The following is a 22,065-nucleotide window of genomic DNA, read 5'->3' on the forward strand; positions in this document are numbered from 1 at the left end:
TGGTACTGCTAGGCCCCCTTCCTTCACATTTTTTTTTCATTATTTCCCTTGATATTCTTGATCTTTTGTTATTCCAAATGAAATTTGTTATAGTTTTTTCTAATTCAGTAAAGAAGTTTTTTGGTAGCTTGATAGGTATGGCGCTAAATAGGTAAATTCATTTGGGTAGAATGGTCATTTTTATTATGTTAGCTCGTCCTACCCATGAGCAATCAATGGCTTTCCAATTGTTTAGATCTAGTTTTATTTGTTTGTAAAGTGTTTTGTAGTTGTTTTCATATAATTCAAAACAATTCATATAATTGTTTTGGTAGATAGATTCCTAAGTATTTTATATTGTCTAGGGTGATTTTAAATGGGGTTTCTCTTGCTACCTCTTGCTGTTCTACTGTGTTGGAAATATATAGAAATGCTGATGATTTATGTGCATTTATTTGTATCCTGCAACTCTGCTAAAGTTGTTGATTATTTCTACAAGCTTCTTAGTTGATTCTCTAATTTTATACTTTTTTGTAAAATCCAAGACAAAAATTTTTTGAAAAAAAAATTCAGGAAAAGAAGCTCACTAACTGCTCAAATCAATAAAATGAACTATTTGGAGAAAGTGCCATAAAGAAAGCTACACTGCATCAGAAGAGCCAGAATGAACTTTGGGATGTAATTGATTGAACTGAAGGGGGTCGAACACATTTGTTCTGAATGTAAACTCTTATACCAAAGGGGACTGACCCCTAATATGCTTTTTTTCAATGTGCCTAGCAAACATTGGTTTTGCGCTCTCTCTCTCTCTCTCTCTCTCTCTCTCTCTCTGTCTCTCTCTCTCATTTCCCTCTTATCTCCAACTATTGTGGTTTCTTCTTAGAAAAGTGCAATATTGTATGCACCTGTAGCTAGAAGATCTTTAGAGGTATAAGCTGTTTATGTTAAATGATTCATTGGGGAGACTAGTCTCCAAAAGAATCACAGGGGGGATTGTGAAGTGTGAATTCGACTTTCTTTGCCTATCAATCAGCAATTTTTAAATTAATCCATCAAAAACTTAAAGAACCCTTACCAGTCACTAAATAGGAGAGTTCACAAGTCACTTGCCAGAGTGGGTGATAACTCCAGAGGCCACTGACTACCCCTTGGGCAGTACAAGGCAAATTGAAAGACTGTAATTGGTACCATGTAAAGTGGAGGAAGGGACAGGAAGTGACATGGAAAAAGGATTATAAAAAGTCCTGAACTTCCTGTCCAAGGGACCTTTCAGCTTGGACTTTCATATCTTGGATCTTGGATTTGGTTCTTCTCCTTTGGACTGCTTCTTTGAAGGACTTCTCCTGGGAACTTTGCCTTTGGAGACTCTGCGTTGGGGAGTTGGGTGAATAGCTGGCCTTTCTTTCCTGGCTTCTGGAGAGATTGGTTGCATAGAGGCTTTCCTTTCCTGGAGGAAGCTACATTGGTGGAACCCTTGCTAAAGACACTACTTTGTCCTCTGGCTGAAGGTTTCCAATCCCTTCTGGCTCCATTGGTAAAGGACTTTGGCTTAAGGGGAGAAACCTATTGGGACAAAAAGAGATACTTGATACCTGATGGGATTAGCCATCTCTAAATTACTTTTAAGGTCTATGGTTAGGAGTGAAGTTGGGCTTTCCCTTAGGGAGAAACTCTTATGTGACAAGGTCAAACTTGAAGTTTTCACCTTCAAGCTAACTAGACTGGGGGATCATCAGATCTCACTAGCCTAAAAGTTTGGGGGTTTCTAGGTTCCAGGTTGACAAGGTCAAGCCAAAACTCAGGGCCATGGGTTCTATTTCCAAATTTATAGACAACAAAGAATCACAGAACACTAAAACAGGGAGACACTTTAGAATCTATGTAATCCAATACCCTTAATTTGCAGATGAGGAAAGAGGTCCTCAGGGGCTAAATGAGTCATATAAGGCCATGTACTGGTTTGTGACAAAATCAGGGCAGGCATTTTTGACTTTAAGACCAATGGGAAATATTATGTTGCAACAATTGCAGGATATTTTCAAACAACCATAGGACTACAAATCTAATCAGTCTTTAATTCCTCCTCATTTGCCATAGATGAAACAACTTGTGCAATTCTTTAAAGCCAACAACAGGCTGCTGCAATTATTGTGTGGAAGCATTTTGTCTTTAATCTCATTAGAAACCACAATTGATGTTAGTAGGTTTCGGGGGCATTAACCAAAAACCCAAGTTGGGCAGGCACCTAGCCTGAGTTGTGGGTAGATTTGATACCTGCATTTAAGCTCTGGCCTGCCCTTTCCTTTTGCATAATAACATAATGCTGTTTAGGATCAGAGGGGGAAAAGCTGAAAATAAGAAAGTTCATTGGTCCTCTTACTATCATTAAAAAACAGGAGATGTGTGAAGTTGTTTCTCTTTAGTCAATACTGCAGCACTGTGCTGTTGTAATAGGGTTGTCAGCTCCACTTCACTTATAGAAAAAGGCCCTGGAAAGGAAAAAAAAGACAGTTTTAATCATAGCAGCATGAATTGACCTGCTTTTTTTCTGTAGCCAAACAAGAAACAAACTGCAATATAGGTGCTGATATCTTGAATAGCAGGTGAGGTTCACTTTTCAAAAGGAACACAAAAATCCCCAATCCAATTACCAACCTTGATTTTAGTGAGTTTCACCCAGTCGTCTGGGATCGACCTGGAGTTACAGGTAGCTCAGATGTGAGATGGAAGCACAGACACCATATTAAACAACCCCTTTGTATTGAATTGGATTTTTTTTTAAGCAAGGAAAAAAGAAAATCAAACCCAATAAATCCATATTTTCTATCACTTACATAAGACAAATAGGAAATCTGTTCTTGTTTCTTCTAAGATTCTTCTCCTATTTTAGGCAGATAATTCACTCTGGACACCTGATATTTCTTACATTGCTCCATTGTTCATAGAGTCAAAAGAAGTGAATCATTTGTGTTATTGGGCTGTTTGTTAATGAGAAGAAATATAGTAAGATAAAATAAGGAAAAAAGAATAAGAATTTTCTGATATAGGTATGAGGGGTTGTGATCAGCAGTGATAGAAGAAATAGTCATGAGTCTTTTGAAGTAAGTATAAGTGAATATTTTTTTCTCTAGTAAAGAGCTAGTCTTAGAATGAAAACTATGCATATATTTTGTTGTGTGTGTTTATACATACATACATATATGTATATCTATCTATCTGTCTATCTATCTGTCTGTCTATCTATCTATCTATCTATCTATCTATCTATCTATCTATCTATCTATCTATCTATCTATCTATCTATTGATAATTAAATTAAGTCTACACAAAGGTGAGAGCACCTTCCAATTCTGGGAGGTCCTAACCCATGTGTGCTAGAGTGAGTAACCAATCAGAATTGAGGTACCACCTCCTATGCTTTCTATGAGAAAGTGTCTATTGTAATCAGACACACAGGCTAAGGGAAGGCACTGGAAGTGACATGACCCCTTCCAAAGAGGAGGGGAGTGAGGCTGCGAGTGGTGTGGTGAAGGAGACCTGAGGGAGCTTTGCTGGTTCATGACCAAAACTGTTCCACGTGGTGAGTTTAAAGACTGGATCTTCATGAACTTCTATTGGGAAACTTCCTTTTATAGACTCTGTGAGTGGAATTAGCTCCATTCACCTCCGGGCCTCAGGCCCTTTTAACTCTCGGCTGAGGGTTAAGATATACCTGGACTAATCAGTAAGATAGATTTTTACTGTCTTTCTCTCTTCTCTCATGTAAATAAATTTACATAAAGGCCAATTTTGATTGGAGATTATTCTTAATTGAGGATTGATAATAGTTCAATCCTCTGGCGACCACCTTTTAATATATTGAACCCATAAGACCCCCTTTTCCCCCTTACAACATCAAAGCACAATAAAGTTATAATTTTACAGATAATTTTCTTATGAAGATAATGCCAGATGAGAAAAAACTCCCAAGGCTAAAAATGAGCCTCACTTTATCTAAAAGTTATTTTGCCTGAGCTTGCCACTCCATGACCTTGGGATGCCTGTAGCAGTTAGAGAGCACAGCTGCAGCTTTACTCTGCTGAGTGAAAAAAAGGCTGTTAACTTGTTAAGNTATATATATATATATATATATATATATATAGAGAGAGAGAGAGAGAGAGAGAGAGAGAGTGTAATGCAGGATTGATGTAAGTTCTCTTGCATTTGCAAAATCACCCGAGGCAATCCTGGCAGTTAGGGAAATGGAATGTTGACCCAGCGAGTCCTGGGTCTCACGACCAGACCATTGGAGCTGGCACTATAAATATCCCTGGAGAACCAACCTGGGGGTTCTGATTTCCTTGACCTGACCCAGACATCCAGCTTTTTCCCTTGGACTCCCCGTTGGGCCCTGGAAGGAGGGATTTGGTTGGGAGATAGAACATGGGAATTTAGTTTACTTAGCTCAGGCAGGGACACCCCTAAACCAGATCATTACCCTCATTTGTCAAGCTGATAGACCACTCTACATCAGGGCAGTGGAATTTATCCCTTGCTGAGGGGCTGCTTCCCTCAGTCTTATTTTACCTTCTCAGGCCCTCTACCAGCACTGGCCAATCACCCATAGCAACAGCTACTCCAGACCCTAACCTTCCTCCCTCAGTCTACCCCTGAGTTTAAATAAACCCCTTGGCCTGATCCTGAGAGTTCAGTGATTCATTTAAAACATCAACCAGGGCCAAGGGCTGAGGAGAAGAATAGATATCACTTGTTCCAGAGGGTCTAGACCAGGCATCCATCTTGTTTCAGGAAGTTAACCAGGTTCACTTCTGTTGGCTTCCAGTTTCTCACCAGCAAGGAGGGCTCCTCACTCCTCCTTTTAAAGGAGTCTACAGGCAGCAGGGAGACTGACTGGTCACCTCTCTTCAGGACCTCACATCCCTGACTGTCTTAGATCAACAAAATTAGTTCCCTGACTCAGGAGACTCATGAGTACCACCAGCTACCTCTATTATAAGCCTGGTTAGCCCATTTATAACAATGGGATATATGTACACATATGTATATGCACACTGGTATTGTGTTTATACATCTATATGCATGTGTATACACATGTAAATATACATTTTATATATATATATATATAGTATATGAGTGTGGGCAGAGTCACAGACTATTAGAGTAGGTGCTTCTTTCCCTTATATATGATGTTTAATAGAGGTCAGGTTAAAAAAGTTTAAAACCAGGCACCTAATTGACTCACATTTCAGGCTTTGTGGTTATCCGTTAATATGATTAGGAAGATTGATTTGGAGGGCAAAAAGATAGCAGTTGTTTCCAATAGTTTTAATGAGGCTACTATCTCTTTTGCATTGAAGGTACCTAGAAGAGAGAGATAAGGGTTTGACCTGTGATTTCATTAATCTGTAGAATTTCCAGATGAGGAAGCTTCCCTTAGAAGGGCAGTTTGGCACCTTCTCTGCAGCTTATAATTTTTGAGACTTTCCTAGAGAACTGAGTGGTTAAATGAAGTACCCAGGATCCTACAGTTAGTAAGTGTCAGAGACAAGACTTGAACCTGTGTCTAAGTGGATTTGAGGCCAACTCTTCTATCTAGGATTCCATGTTTACTTATCAACAAAGCAGATATAAGTAACAGATAAAAGCAGCAAAAATCTGGTCTTGCTGGTGAGCTAATGCTTATCTTGTCCTATTAAACTGAAGTAGTTATACTATGTTTATTGGATCAAGAGATATGGAGAGCTAGGTGTGACCTCTTTATGGTAGAACAATAGAACTATGTGTGTGTGTGTGTGCATCATGTTTTTTTTTAAAACATCTTTTTGTATTAAACTTGATTTCTTGGTATTTGTGGAAGTTTTGCTCCTTGGTTTGTGCTGTGACTTTGTTATGGAGGGATTTGAGCTGAAACCCTGGGTTTGGGACAGGTTGTCCTTTGCAAGAATACAAGACTCCAAAACTTAGCTTAAAAATAAAAAGATAAATTTATTAATTTAGAGAAGAATGTTGAAAGGTTGGGAGACGGGCTCAAGGATGAGCACTTCCTCCTCAGGAATGGATTCTGTTGTTTTTTTTTTTAATACCCTATTGACAACAGGTGCTGAAAAAAGGATGGTGATGGTATGAATTTAGCTAGAAATGGGGGTGTTGGTCACCTGACTGGGGCTAAAGTGGTGTTTGTGTCCTGAAGACATAGGGTTTGGCTGGGCATAGTTTAGGGGACAGGTAGATATTCTAGATTACAACCAGATAGTATCAGGGCATAATAACCAGAAGATGTATATCTGTGTCCATCTTGAAATCTAGGGGAGAATCCAAGAGGAATATTTCTCTCATTGGTCTTTTCTAATCGTGAGTAAGCCCAAAGTCACCTTTTCCTCAGCTTCACAAGAATAACAAGGAAGGAAAGGAATTTTCCTGCTCTTTGTCTGACCTGAAATCTTCTGAAGTTTGGGATGTCCAGAAAGGGACACCCCGAGGCCCATGCCAATATGAGATGTCAGGCCTCAATCAGGTAAAACAAAAACAAAAACAGGTTTGTGTGCTGATAACTCTGTATCAAGAACATAAGAATCAGCTGAATCCTTGACAAAACTTAACTGAATCCTTCTTCATTCCCTTGGTTATGCCTGCCTCTGAGGTCTCAAGTTCTTGGAAGGCAGAAATCTCAGGACCCTAACACTCAAGACTATTTTGTTATTGCTGTGATCTTCATGACCATCAGTTGTAGATTTTCATGGGATTCTATGCAGAAATATTCTTTATCCTGTATTTAGAAGAATCTGTCTTCAACATTGGAGAATTGGGCAAACCATTTTTCCAGTTTCAGGTCATGCTCTTATACACGTGTATATTTAAAATTACTCTTAAAAAAGGCATAAAGCATTCCAGTGGTCCAAAGAACCAAGGTATAATGGTTTTGAGCCAGAATCTTATATTATTGGGTTGGCTTTCTGTGTGAACTGGTGAGGACTACTTAACATTTTTTTGTGCTCTACCAACTGATGAAAATCAAGCACTTGAGCCTGAAAGGTAGTTTGGAATGGACTGCAGATTTCACAGATCTGAGGCAGGAAATATTGTGGATTTGAAGCATATGAGAGCAAACAAAATTTGACCAGAAGAGATCAAGAGTTCAGATAACTCCAGATACTTTTAGGAAGCATGGTTTGGGGAAAATAGTAAAAACATAACATTACTCTTAAAAGAAATGCTTAGAATGGATAGAGAAAAAGTAAACTTCTTAGAAATCTCTAAGAGTAGCTAGCTAGGTGGAATAGCAGAGGGAAGTCAGGTGTAGACAAGTAGATTAACTAGATTCTAGAGATTCTCCTGGTCTTGGCATTGGAATTCTTTTATTATGTTTTATTCTATATTATTATAACATATCATTAAGGGATTCATTTATATTATACTTATTCTTGTTTATATTTCTAGAATTTTTAGAATATTTTTAATGTATTGTGTCATCACTGTGTTTGTTTTAAATATTTACTTTCTCTTCAATTTTCCCTTTGATAACAAAAATTAATAAGTTCCTTGAGTCAGGGACTGTACAGTTTAATTTTTTATTCTTGTATTCTTGGGCCACAGCATTTAATAAAGGCTAGTTTTGGAAGAGGTTCAAATCTGTCCTCAGACACTTCCTAGTTGTGTGACCCTGGGCAAATCACTTAAATCCATTTGCCTAGTCCTTTCCCTTCTGTCCTTGTGTTGGGATTTTAAAAAAATAAAAACTCATTGATACCATGCTAAGTCTAGGCCTATGGGACATTTCTCTAGTTAAAATTTTAAACAGATTCCTAAGTTATTTTCTTTTTTTTTCTTTTCTCTTATTTAATTCTTCTTTTATCTTCTCTCATAAACAATGCCATGAATGATTAGCCCTAGAAGTGAGAACAAAAATGATCTCTGATCAATCACTTCAAAGAGAAAAAAGAAAGTTGAGACCCTAGTTCTCCAAAGTCCCAGAAATCTGAGTCAATCTCTGCTTTCCTATGTAATTCACAAGTAATTGACCAAGAATGGAAACACAAGTACTTAAAGTCTTATGGATGCAGAACATCAGAAATGATTATAGCAAATCAGGCCTCATAAATATTCAACTCATTTCTGCTTAGAGATACTTGAGTTATTTAAATTAAAAATACAAAATTACGTATTGCAAAGAGAACAGCAGAGCCTTTTATTTTAACAATTGGAAAATATCCCTGGGAATGGCCTTCCTGCCATTATACACATAATCATGCAAGGAAAATGATGCCTTTCTGAGAGCTTGTTTTAAATAGGTTTTTCATTTCCAAAATCCTCTTTAAAACTAGACTAAGGAAACACTGACTGGCACTATCCTCTCACTCCCTAACTGTCCCAAATCTTAAACCAATTCTTCTTAGTCCCCAGGGCATTACCATTGTTTCTAGGCCTTGAGATTCATCCTCATTGGTGGAATTAAAAACAGTCCTGAGTAGCAATTCTAATGCCAGGGGCAAGTCATATACTGTGAAAAGCAGCATGAAAAGTGTGGTCACATCAGAATTTAAGGACAAATTTGGTTTGGTGGGGAGAGACCTCAGACTTTAGAACGAGAGGTGCAGGGGTGTGGGTGGGAAAAGACCTGTGGGAAGATTCTACCAGGGTAGGATTTACTGTTTCTACCTGATGAAGTACTAATATTCTCTAAATTTTAACCCTCTCTGGCAAAACCTTTTTTGTCTCACCATAATTAAATCTCTAACTAGAACCATGGGTTCTCATATTTTTAAGTCTTGGAAACAAGCCTCTTGGAATTACGTATGGCTTTCAATGGGCTTTGTCTCTAGTTATCAGATCTCTAGTCATTTCACATGAAAGAATCATGTCTGGGATACTTGACTTGATTCCAAGTTTTAAAAAAATTACTGTACCAGTATTAGAGGCAATAAGACATAAAGGAAAACAATGAATTTGGAGATCAAAGATCTGGATTCAAATTCTTACCATACGACCTACTATCTGACTGTAGACCATTGGCTTCTTCTTCTGAAAATGAAGGGATTAGGCTAGATGACCTTTGAGGCCCCTTCAAATGTTAAATCTATGGTCCCTGAATCCAGAAGAACATCTTTAAGATCAACTTTCATAGAATATTGCCTGCTAATCTTTTGGGAAAAGAACATTAGCTTTAGAAGGAATAGATCTCATTCCAGACCTCAACCTTGCCACTAGTTAGTATATGACACTGGATACCTAACTTCTCTTTTGGTTTCAGTTTGCACATTTATATAATGAAGAGTTTAGACTATATAAACTGCAATACGAACTAAAGCTGTTGTAAACACCTACATATTTATGCAAGTCTGAGAGATAATCTTTAAGCAGTATAAGGGAGTCTAATAGAAGACATTGAGTCTTCCTTCACTCCCCAGTAGGACAAAACCTAATCGTTCTAATTTAATTCTTAAGAGAATCTGTTTACTCTTGATACTTCTTTTGATCCATTTAACACCACTGGAAAGCCCATAAAGAGGTCTGGAGCAACTCAGCTTCTGTTTAGGATTGGGTAATAGGCCATTATTACCATTTTTTGGGGGGGGGCTGAAAGGGGGAAGGCTTAGTTCTAGATTTAGGAAGACAAAAACCTTTGAGAGTTAGAATAAAAATTAGAGCTGTAACTAAGAATTTTTTCACCCATGGCAAAAGCAGCTGGGAGTGGAAATAGGAGGGAGAACACAGGACATCGAGGGTAATCTGACTCTGTCAGAAAGGAGGTATCCTTTCCTTCCCTCCTCCCAACCTTTACCTCTTTGGAAGCTGGGTGAGGCCTAGGGAGAGGAGACATTGAGGGTAGCTTCCCAGGGGAATGTTTGGTCTGCCCCGTGGTATAAACCTTTGGAGGACTATGAAGTGAGGTATCAGTTGGAGTGGGGAAAAAGTCTATGTTCCTGCCAGGGAAGGATACCTCTCCTTCCCTCCCATGTTAGTAAATCAGAGAAAAAGCATCTTTACCTTGTCCTACATAGCACTCTGCAGGGAACTTCAACTATTGCTCCTGAGTATTTAAGAGTATCTTCAATTCTAATGTTCTCCAGAGCAAAGAGGATGGACTCAGCATTACTTATGCCACTCAGGCTCACATAAATCATAAATTTAGAGCTGAAAGATGCTTTAGAGGTCATCTAGTTTACTTACTCACTTTAAAGATGAAGGCTTTGAGACTCAGAGGGGTTAAGATTTTTTACCCAAGGTCACAAAGTATGTAAGTTGCAAAGCCAAGATCTGTCTAAAACTTGTGATTTTATTTGTATGAGAATTCCCTTTCCTAAACAGATTCCAAAGCCTCTGTAACTTAGTCTTGGAGGGTTGCCTGAGATTCACAAAGGTTAAATGACTTGTCTATCCATGGCCACACAGCTATTAAGTGTCTGAAGTATTACCTAAATCAATTTGTGAGACTATGATGTGAGAGGATTTACAGAAAATGCTTTCCCTACAAAATGAAAGACATAGAAAGACTAAATTGTGAATAATTTTCATTGGATCTATTTTATTTTCTAATCCTTAACAAACATCCATTATGCTATATCAGTCTAATTAAAAATACAGAGAAAGCCTGGCAAGGGTTTCAAAAGGTAAACATTAGTGACAAGTTCTTAGAAATATTTCTTAATGATTAGTTTGAAAATTGTGCCTCTTTGCATCAGGATCCATCACTTTACCTCAAATGATAGCAGAATCAGTCTCATTTCTTGGACAGTAATGCCATAAATTATATATATACACACACATACATACACACAGATATATGTATATACATATATATATAGTCTATAGTCTGCCACTGTGTCCTTATCCTTATTTTCCTTAACTATCTTGTTAGTGGAAGAAAATCCATTCAGTTATTTAACATTCTGAAGATTAATATACATACATCTATAGACACATGTTTATGTATATCTTTTTTTTTTGTTCTCCAAGTTTTTATAAAATGAAAGTTTAAAGTCAACTTGCTTATAGACATTGCAAGTAACTTTGCCAATCTGGGGCTCAGTTTCTTGTAAAATGAGCAAGTGGAACTAAATTAGGTTCTGTGCAACATTAAGCTCTATAATAGCAATGACCGTAGAATCATGGGATTTCCGTGCTAGATGAGATGTTACTGATATCTAGTTCAACCTTGTCATTTTATTGATAAGGAAATTGGATCCCAGAGAGGGGAAATGACTTACTCAAAGTCATATACCTAGTTAACAGAAGAGCCTCAGTTGGAATGTGGGACTCTGGATTCCCTGTGTATTGCTTTTTTCTATCTCAGTGACTAGAAAATGACAATTAATTCAAAATCACCACCAACAAAACACTTTTAAAAGTTTTTTTGGCTGCCTTCCAAGAATGTCATTCAGTTTTTAGTGATGAGATTTCATTGGTAAACGAGATTTCATTGGTAAACTTTTATTAAAAAAATTAATTCTATTGCTGTAGTTTGTTTTTATACTATTGTAAGGATGGAGGATGGGACAAAAAGAGCCATAAGAAGGCTGTCAGTGACAGTTACTGACAGTTGATACCAGAGGGAATTCTGGGTAAGGCTCCAGGGGTGGGAGAAAAAAAAAAGTACTTCCATCGAAGGACTGGGAGAGAGGGAGGAGGAGAACATTTCAGCTCAAATCCAGGCCTGAGGGCTTCCTGAGGATTTTTCTTTGGACATTGAAACCCTGATTCCCTGGTCAAAGATTCCATCACATCTCACCCAGCAAGACTTCAACCAATGAGTTAGCTAAGTTTTGGGACTCCATTTTGGGAGAAATCTCTTAGGCTCCTTCCCCCATTACCCAGCCTTGCTGAGAGACCCTTTCTGGTTTGACTTGCAATTATAGAAAAGAATAGAAATAGGAAATAGAAATAGAAACAGAAGGAGAAGGGAAGAGGGGAGAGATGCTTAGGAGTGGGAACCCCAAAGGTTCCCACCCAAGTGATGGACCCCATAGAAATAGAGAAGAGGGCACCCCAAATCTCTCTGCCCTTCACCCCTTTCCCCAATTCCTGAATTGGGATTAATAAAAGACATTAATTAGTCAGATAGTGTTCCAGAGTGCCTGAGAGACAAGGGGGAGGGGAATCACAGCTTGGTCTGGCTGCTTCCATCTTGGAGCCAGATCACCTTCTGTGAAGTTGACTGATCTTGGGGGAGGCTTGTGTGAACCCCGCCCTCATTTGGAATTGGATTGGGGTCCCCCATACCTCCTCTTATAGGGAAGCCTCATCCCCAACTCCTGTGGGGTGGCATGACCATCCAGGTCACCCAGTTTCAGGGTGCCACCCCCTCAAAGTCTCCCAGTGTACATTTGGTGGAGGGGAGAGCTGGAAGAGAGTCTCACTTCATAGACTCTATAGAGAGCCAGCTCTATATTTTTTGGGGTCCTGAGTGGCGTTTAGTGGCATTGGATTGAAAAGACCAGAAACAGAAAACTGAGAACAGTCAGACTAAATGTTTAGCTCATATCTGTTCTAATTGCTATGAAGTCAGAGTTTATTATATACTGTTTTCATACAAAGAACACTAAGAAAGAATCACATCTGTGAAGGGGTTACAAATCACATAAAAGAAAATCATTGGAGGCTTCAGAGTAAAGCTAGAACAGAGACCAAGGCCAAATTCCAACCACCAATTAGTAAGAAGTTAATTCTGGGAGCAGAAATATATTTCATAGAGATTTTTACTAATTGAGTCCTGTCCTCTTTAATTTATAGGACTGCACCTGGTCAGATAAAGTCTTGTCTAGCTTTGTCTGTGTTCAGCCTTGACTATATTTTCTAGAGTTCAGGCTTCTTAATTATCAAGGAGAAAAAGGGTTAACTCAGTAGCTGCTGGTCTGCTAAGGACTCAAAGCTTTCCAATAAGAATATTAAGAAAAGGTGGATATCTGAAAATGAGTCAAAAGAGGAGTCTCAGATTTTTACCTTAGATGGCGCATTCTGTCTCCATCCTGACATGCAGTGCAGAAAAAATCATACACACTGTTTTACTTGCTGATGATTTTGTAATGGGATCCAGATAAAATATCTATTACAGACTCTATTTCTCTAAATGACTCACAATAGCCTCCTGGAGGGGTCAAGTTGTTTTTTGGATTAACCTACCTGCTGGTACCAGAGCTTTTCAGGGCTCAGGTGATCAGGACTAAACACAAAGACTGCCTCACCCTGGACTGGTCATGTAGGGAATCCTGATAACAGGCCCTATCTTGACCCTATTTCTCCAATCAGCCTTCTACAACTTTCTCTCTCCCTTCTAACTAACATTTGGGTAATGGCTCTGTTTATTCTTACACTATTTACATTTTTCAGTTTATGCCTCCTTTTGTCTCTCCTTAAAGATTTCTCTCTTATCACAATGAATAAAAGTTATAATAAAACTGAAAAACTGAAAAAGATGAACAATTATCTATAGTGTTCACTTCTATAAAAACAGGAAGGTACCTATCCATATTTCTTCTTTGGGGTCAAATTTGATTATTATAATTTTTCAGTTTCAAGTATTTTAATGGACTTTCCTCTTACATTGTTGTAGTCATTGTATATATTATTGTCCTAACTCTGCTTTCTTTATTTTGAGCATGAATGAATATTTATCTATATCTTTCCATGCTTATTTTATGCATAATATCTATAATTTCTTTCTTTCCAAAAACCCGTTTAAAACCCTTAACTTTTGTCTTAGTATCAACTTTAAGACTAAAGAGCAGTAAGGACTAGGCATTTGGGATTAGGTGACTTGCCCATAATCACAAAGCTAGGAAGTGTTAGAGGTAAGATTTGAATCCAGGTCCTTCTGACTCCAGGCCAGGCATTCTTTGGACTGTGCTACCTAGATGCCCTGACAGTTTTGTAGACTATCATAACTTGCATGTGTCACAATTTTTTTAACTACTCCATCATCTGAAAGTCATCTATGTTTTTTCAGTTCTTTGCTACTGCAAAAAAAGTTATTGGATCCTTTCTTTTGATCACTGACCTTGATGGGTAGATGCCTAGCATTAGAAACTCTAGGTCATGTGGTTTTGACATTTTGCTCGTTTTTTTTTGCAAATTGTTTTCCAAAATATTTGGACCATTCCATAATTCTTCCAACAATACATTAGTGTGCCTTTCCACAATTTTTTGATTTGAACTATACAATCCTTTGTTAATATTTACTAATTTGTTAAGTGAAAAATGAAGTTGGTTTGAATTCCATTTCTCTTAATAATAATTTGAATTTTTCTTTCATATTATTTTTAATAAATTGTAATTTTTCTTTTGAGAAGAATTTGTTTGTGTCTTTTAACTATATTCTGTTGGGGAAAAGATTTTGCTAATATGTATTTGCTAGTTGGCTTTATGACTTGAATATAAGAACTTTATCAGATACTTAATTCAAAGATTTTTTTCCTTCATTTTCCCATTTCCTTCTTATCCTCCTTGTATTAATTCTATTCATAAAAATGCTTTTCAATTTCATAGAACCAAAATTATCTCTTTTATCTTTTATAATGGCCTATGTCTTTTATTTAAGCATTTACTCCTTAGTCATAGGCATCTGATCTGTTTCTATTTTTCTTTTCTTTTTTTGTGACATGACCTTTAATATTCAAGTCACATATCCATTTTGAGTGTATTGTGGTATAAGGTGTAAAATGTTGTAAACCTAATTTTTGCAATATTGCTTTTCATTTTTTCCCAGCAATTCTTGTAAACATGAAGTTCTTTCTTAGGTAATTTACGTTTTGGGGCTTGTTGTACACTGGGCTATTGAGTTCAATTATTTTTTATTCTTTCTTATCTAGTCTGTTTCATTGATCTACTTTTTAACTTGTAAACAATTCTAAATAGTTTTGATGATTACTGCTTTATAATAAAATATAAGGCCTGGAAGTCTTATTCCACAATTTGATTCTTAATTAAGGAATTTTTAACTAGCCACAAGTAGCTTTGTCACAACCAGGGTTGTTTTTTGTTTCCCTCTCTAAAGCTTATTTAAAAATTTGATTTCGGTGTTTTCCAACAAGGGCAGAAAAATAACTTCCAATCGCTGATATAAACATTTGTATTTGAACATGATAGAATGTAATTAACTAGAATACTAATTGAGTTGGAAGGGAAAAATCGAGCAATGCTTAATTATCTTTAAAAATCACAAATTGGTATTATTTGGTTGCTTTTTTTTACTCAGGAGGAACATATTCTTCTCTTAATGACAAGTAATGAATATACCTGCTAATAAATTTGCACATCAAGTTATATAAGTCCTAGGAAAAGGTATATTTTGAAGTTGAAATGGAAAGTTTCAGATATATCTATGCATTGGACTGTACTGTAGGGACAGAGTTAATCATTCTTTGATCTGAGTTGGATGTAAAGGCTTTGAAAGGTTTTATGAAATCATTTTTGTCTCAGTTTTGAAAACCTTGTCAAGGTGAAATTCTTCATAGGTTATGGAGGGAAAAATGAGAAATGGGAAAAAAGTAGTACTTTTGAACGTCGCTTTCTAGTTTTTATATAAGACTATAAAAACTATTCCTTATCATGGAGGGATTGATTAGAGAAGGAAAGGAATAGGTTACAGTTTTTCTTGTAAAAAACATATTACTATAGTTTAGAGGAGAATTCAAACTGAATTCTCCAGAAACCAAATCAGAAATATACAGGCCAACTCTGAAGAGGGAATAATAGTAGGGGAGAATAGAATGTGGTCATGGAGGCTATATTTAATTTTTGCCTCCTCTTTATCTCATGATCTTTCCCTAACACAATACACTGGAAGTTGGAGTTTCATATATGGAAAATAATGCAGAGGAAACATACTGCTTAAAATAATTATTGTCTATAGTTTGGGTTCAGTACAGGTAGAAAATAATATTATTTAACAGATTTGCAAATAGATGCCAAAATTCACAAACCAAGAATCCCACACATCCCCAGAGAGCCCATGTCCTTCTTATCCCTGCCCAGTCCAATTTCTGCATTTCTCTATAGCAAATAAGCTGAAAACTTTCCTCCACCTACAAGCAGATTTCCATAAACATCGGATGAAAAGGGAATTGAAGGGAGAGGCAGGGTATATCAAAGTGATTACAAAACCATTGTCTGATTTTCTCTAATCTCAGTCAGATCTGTTAAAGATGGAATGCAAACTCTGTGAGGGCAAGGATGACATTTTAATATTTTTTTTCCTGTAAAGTGCTTAGCATTGTGCTCCGCATGGAGATGTTACTTAAAAATGCAGAAAGAATAAAGGAACAAATCTTGGTTAATTTTCACATTTATTTTATAAACAGTTATTCAAATCTCAAATGTATTTTTCCATTAGCTTCTTATTCAGAGCAGTTGTATAGAATGTGAAGGTAGATGGATGTTTTATAAGAAGAATTTACTTGTGAATAATATCTGAAAAGATGAACTCCTTTTCCTTATGTATTACAGATTAGTTATTCTCAAGTGGAGTTTACTTAGGAGAGCAACAATGAAGAAACGACATTGATCTTTACCATCTAGCTGCCTGGCACTTGGAGTTGCCCAGTTTGTTCCTCATTAGTAGTTGCAAATAAGTAATAGTAAACTTTTCCTTCATAATAGTGATGTGAGAATCTTGGCTGGTATGGACCAGTTTATATTTAATATGAATATCAGGATAGATTTGAACCTTTCTTCACATATTGGAGATATGCTCTGCTTTTGCTGCCTCTTCCCCTGCTTGGATGGCTCTTTCCACAGAAAAGAGGACTTCCACAGAAGGAGGATCACAAGGCTGCATTCTGGACTTCCAAGCACCACTCCCCATCTTTGTATTCCCATCTTCTTTTCAGCTTCTTCTTCAGTTCTGTCTTTCTACATTAGAATGTTAGATCCTTGAAAACACAAACTGTCTTTCTACTTAAATTTGTATTCCTAGTGTTTAGTGTACTGTTTGGTCATAGTAAGCACTTAATAAATTTTAGTTGACTGACCTAGTTGACTTATTCTTGAAAACCGTTTGTGACAGGAAATTTTCATCAAGTCACTGAATCATAGATTTTCAGAGTTTCAAGGAACCTCAGTGGTCATTTGGTTCAAACCATACCTTAAAATGAAGCTACAATATATTTGGCAAGTACATAGACTTTGCATGAAAAATTCTAATGAAGGGGAACTCACTGCCTCCCAAGGAAGTGTTTTCTTTTTCTTTTTCTTTTTCTTTTTCTTTTTCTTTTTTTGTTTTTGTTTTTTTTTTGTTTTGCTATTGGGTAGTTCTATGGTGTCATGGCAAGCAACAACAGGATATAGTGAAAACTCCAAAATTATTTTTTTTGGAGGGTCTGGGGTATCCACGCCTTGGGCAAGTAATTATGTCCTTAGTTCAGTATGTGGGGAAGAGATGATAAAAAGTCACTCCAGGTGGGAAATAGAGACTCAGGGACATATGCATAAAGATTCTGTGCAGAGGCATCTTAGAGAAGAATGGGGAGAAGAGAAGAGGTGCAATATACAATGAAGAAAGAGATCACTGTAGTCTGGCCATCTGGCAGCTTCTTATTTTAACTATTCTTACTATTTAGGTAGAAAGCTCTTTTTTATGCTGCTGAAGGACTGCAAATTCCATCAGTGCCTTCTAAATTCAGAAACCCACCAAATTCAGTGACTTGGGCCCAAAGCTTGCTTGTTCTGATTTACTTTCAAGTTATGTTACAGTATTATAGAAAATGATAAAGGCTGTGACTTTCTTTACTTATTGACTGACAGGGAAAAAACTCATCTTTTATCACCTTTGAAGAATCTCCAAAACTTAGTCTCCCCTTAGTGAAAAATATGGGATTAGGGATGAAGTTACCCTAAAGTTGCACCCATTTTTCACAAAGAATGGAAAAAAGTTTCTCTTTCTTGGTTCTGACTAGACCTCCTTTATACTTCAATGTCTTTACTCATCAGCGTTCATTTTCTCTCTACTCTCCTTTCTTTTATTACTACATTGTTCTGTTGTCTAAGTATTGCTTAAAGCAACACATGTGACATTCAGATCCTTTTGGACATGAAGAAAATATGTTTTTTGTTTCCTTTAATAGTAGTTGTTGCATACAAATCAATTCAGTGTTGTCATTTTCTAACTAGGTTTCTCATCAGTTAAAGCTTTTTCCCATTATGTTGTTTGGTACATGGAAACTCCCTTCAATTTGTTTCTGGCACATTATCTCCTTTAAGCTCAAATGCTCTAGGCATGACAACTCTCATCACTACAGAATTTTGCTACACTTTGTTATGGTTTTCTTCCCCCCTCATTTTAAAAAAAATTCCCTATTTGTGTTCAAATCCAGTAATAAAAAATATACTCAAATGGTAACAGCTGAGAATTAAAATTTTTCATTCTCTGAATAGGGATTACTACATCTTTCCTCCCTGCCTCTCCACATCTTCCACCATTCCCTACCCCTTGTCTCCTTCTTTTAATCCTGGTTGGGATCTTTAGGCTTACTGTGTCAGGATGGTGTTGCAATAATGACAAAGCATTTTCCAAAGCTGCCTAGATGTCTTGGTGGAAAAGAAGAGAATAAGAATGCTTCCACCTTTTCTTTTCCACTCAACAGCCCAAAAGCTATTTATATAGTAGAGCTGCAACTAGGGCAATGTAATTGAGGCTTTGCTCCAGAGCATCTACATCCAGGGCAATAATCTTTTTGTCATCTAGGCTGATGTGGTTCCTTGGACTTCCATTCTTTTGCTTTATGATTTTCTACTGGACCAATTCCATGTAGTGCTGCCCCTCAGCATCTCATTTTGCTCCAAGGGCCCACCTTACCTTGCTACAATGACTTCTGTTTTCAATCTCTACTTCCTTTCTCCCAGGTCTTGGAGAGTTGAGTTTGTTAGACATACCCTGAACATTAGAATAGCCTGACTGAATGGTAGGCTGCCATATCTGTTGATGCCACTGAATCCAGTTGGGGTATTCTATCATCTGATACAGGTTCTTTCCCTCTCCCCAAATGAATTTGCCTTGGTACAAAAATTCTTATTAGATACTATTAGAATTATTAAGTAACTTGGATTAATTAGGGATTCTTGATAAGTAAGAGTAGGCTAGAGAAAGAGTGGTGAAGGGTTACCTTAAGAAGCCAGCTAGAATCTCCCTAGAGGTTCCTTAAGAGAATTCCCAAGGAGCTAGGGGGTCTGTGGAGAAATAATGGACACTCTCTTGGAGGGTCTGAGACTCAAAAGGGTGGATGGTTGAATCTTTCCTCTGGAAATCCTGGAAGAGTTTATGACAGTTGGTTTTGGAAGACACTTTGAGATTTGGAAAAGTTTGTGGAGGAGATAATCTATGAGGACTGACTGGCTGAGTTTTCTCTTTGGCACTACAAAGGAGGAGTAGGCCAGCAGGGCCCGGAGGGAGTTAATTGCTGGGAACCTGGTAGTAGCTGGACTAATCTCTAGCTGGAGACAAAAAAGAAGGACACAATGGATTTCTAATATTTATAAGAAGATAATTAACAAGTATAGCTTAGTAAGATTAGATATTAAATATATAACGAGTTTAAGTCAGATTTGAGACATCAAGCACAAAGCAGTCTCTCGCAAGACAGGTTTGAGTACTGGGATATAGTTTAGACTTCCTAGATTAGGAAATTTATCTCAATCCTATATTTATCCTTTCCTTCCCTTTCCCTGGTCTTTTCAACAATATAAATAAATAGGTTTTTGTTATAAGTTGTCTCCAGCCAGTCTCCATCTAACAAACCTTCAACTAGGCTCTAATTGCTTTAATGGAATCACAACTAATACCAGCTGATAGACAACTGCCTACTTTAGATCAATAATGACTGGCCAAATAGATACAGTATCAATTTACCTTATTACAATACACATGTATTACCTATACTTAATAGCTAATAGTGGGAAAACATATCAGCACTCTACTAATTTCTTAGAGGCTTCTATAAAGATCACAATTATTCCTTAGTAATTGATTACCTATATTTGAGAAGGTAGAGATTATACAGAGATTATATTATTGTCTGCTATGTTTGCTATGAATGAGTTAATAGACCACACATTTTAAACCCCTGAACAAATATTCAGAAATGACTGTCATATCTTAATTTAGTTATTTCTATTTGGGGGTTACTGGGGACATGAAAACTTCAAACTAGATTTTTGAAGGCTAATTCTACACAGCCATATAATGGAATAAGAGAAACCAACATTTATTTCAGGCTTTATGGTTTTTAAGTGCTTTTAGGGCTTGTTTCATTTATTTGTAATGGCATCATAGTTGACATGGACTTTGACTATTGTGATAATGAAATTAAATCTGCCCTTTCCATCCTTAATCTAATCACCAAAGGTGAGAACATCCCCACTTAATTCACAAGTTGGGAGGTCTATGACCCTCATGTGCTAGAGAGAGTGAAGAATCAAAATTTACTGACTGGGGGGCAGCTGGGTAGCTCAGTGGATTGAGAGTCAGTCCTAGAGATGGGAGGTCCTAGGTTCAAAGCCGGCCTGAGACACTTCCGAGCTGTGTGACCCTGGGCAAGTCACTTGACCGCCATTGCCCACCCTTACCACTCTTTCACCTATGAACTAATACACAGAAGTTAAGGGTTAAAAAAAAATTTACTGACAGCCTCCTGGGCAGTCCTGAGAAAAGTCTGTTGTGATTGGACATGTAAACTAAGAGGAAGGCACAGGAAGTGACACAAAAGAAGCCCCTTTAAAAGAGAGTACAGTTCAGTGAGTTCAGTTCTCTTTGGCCTGGAACTGGACCTGGCAAAGCTCTGGCTAGGACCTTGGACTTGGTGAGACTGTTCTTAAATCTGTCCCTTAGAACTATACACAGCAAGTGAAGAAGTCTGACTATCATAGCCTCCCTGGAGGTACCAACCTCCTGGAGGCTCCTTGATTGGGAGAAGCCCTTGTGGCTAAACCCCTCATTAATTGACTTTTAGGCTCTCTGGCTAGGACCTCTAGAGTCCTATCAGAGTAAACCCAGTGTTTGAGTACATAAACTAGTTCTTTAAGTTAGATCTCTTACTCTATCCTCTTCTCATCTTTCTACCTCCACTCTCTCTTAATTTTGTAAATTAATTACTAAAATCATTTTAGAATTGATATTTATTCAATTCTTGGTGACCACATCTTTAAATATTAATATCCAACCAAACATCCCTTTCCCCCTCTTACATCATGAACAGCCAGAATATTTTAATTGAACTGACTGACTACTGATTTATTCAGACAACCAGTAAACTGCATCAAAAAGCTTGTCATTTAACTGATCTCATTGATTTGTTGGCTGGTCAAGTCAGTCAGTGATCCAACCATTTTTCATTGCTGTTGTTTAGCCATTTTCAGTTGTATCTGACTTTTTTTGACCCTCATTTAGGAATGTTTTGGAAAATATGATGGAGTAGTTTGCCATTTCCTTCTCCAACTAATTTTATTAATGAGGAAACTGAGGCAAACAGGGTTCAGTGTCTTGTCCAGTATCACACAGGACCAAATTTGAACTCAGGAAGCTAAGTCTTCCTAATTTCAGGCCCTGCACTCTATTCACTGTTCCATGTAGCTGCCTCAACTAGTTACTTATAGATATATCCTACGCTGGAGCCTCACTATAACCCTACCTGAAGAATACATATGTGATTATTGTCTTATAGGTTCAGGTACCTTTAAAGAGGTTCCTTTAGCACCCTATCAATTCTTTATATTTAAAATTCTTTTGCACAGTGCATATTGTGGTCAATATATTTTATAATTAATCAATATTTTTCAAATGTAGCTTTTATGTGAATTGAAAATTGTCTAATTCAAAGGTTTTGGTAGAAACCAGGCTGACCTTAGAAACACACCAGGGAAGGTGGTTGGCAGCACGGAATACTTAGTTTTTGTTTTGTGTCCATCAAAAGCTTGTGTTCTGGGTTCACCAAATTAGATTGAATGTTTATACTTACCAAAATACATTTCAAATTTTTCCTCCATCCTCCCTCCCTCCGTCCTTCCCTCCTTCCCTCCGTCCTTCCCTCCCTCCCTCCTTCCTTCCTTCCTTCCTTCCTTCCTTCCTTCCTTCCTTCTTTCCTTCCTTCCTTCCTTCCTTCCTTC

Source organism: Gracilinanus agilis, chromosome 2 (assembly GCF_016433145.1).
Source record: "Gracilinanus agilis isolate LMUSP501 chromosome 2, AgileGrace, whole genome shotgun sequence".
NCBI classification, from domain to species: domain Eukaryota; kingdom Metazoa; phylum Chordata; class Mammalia; order Didelphimorphia; family Didelphidae; genus Gracilinanus; species Gracilinanus agilis.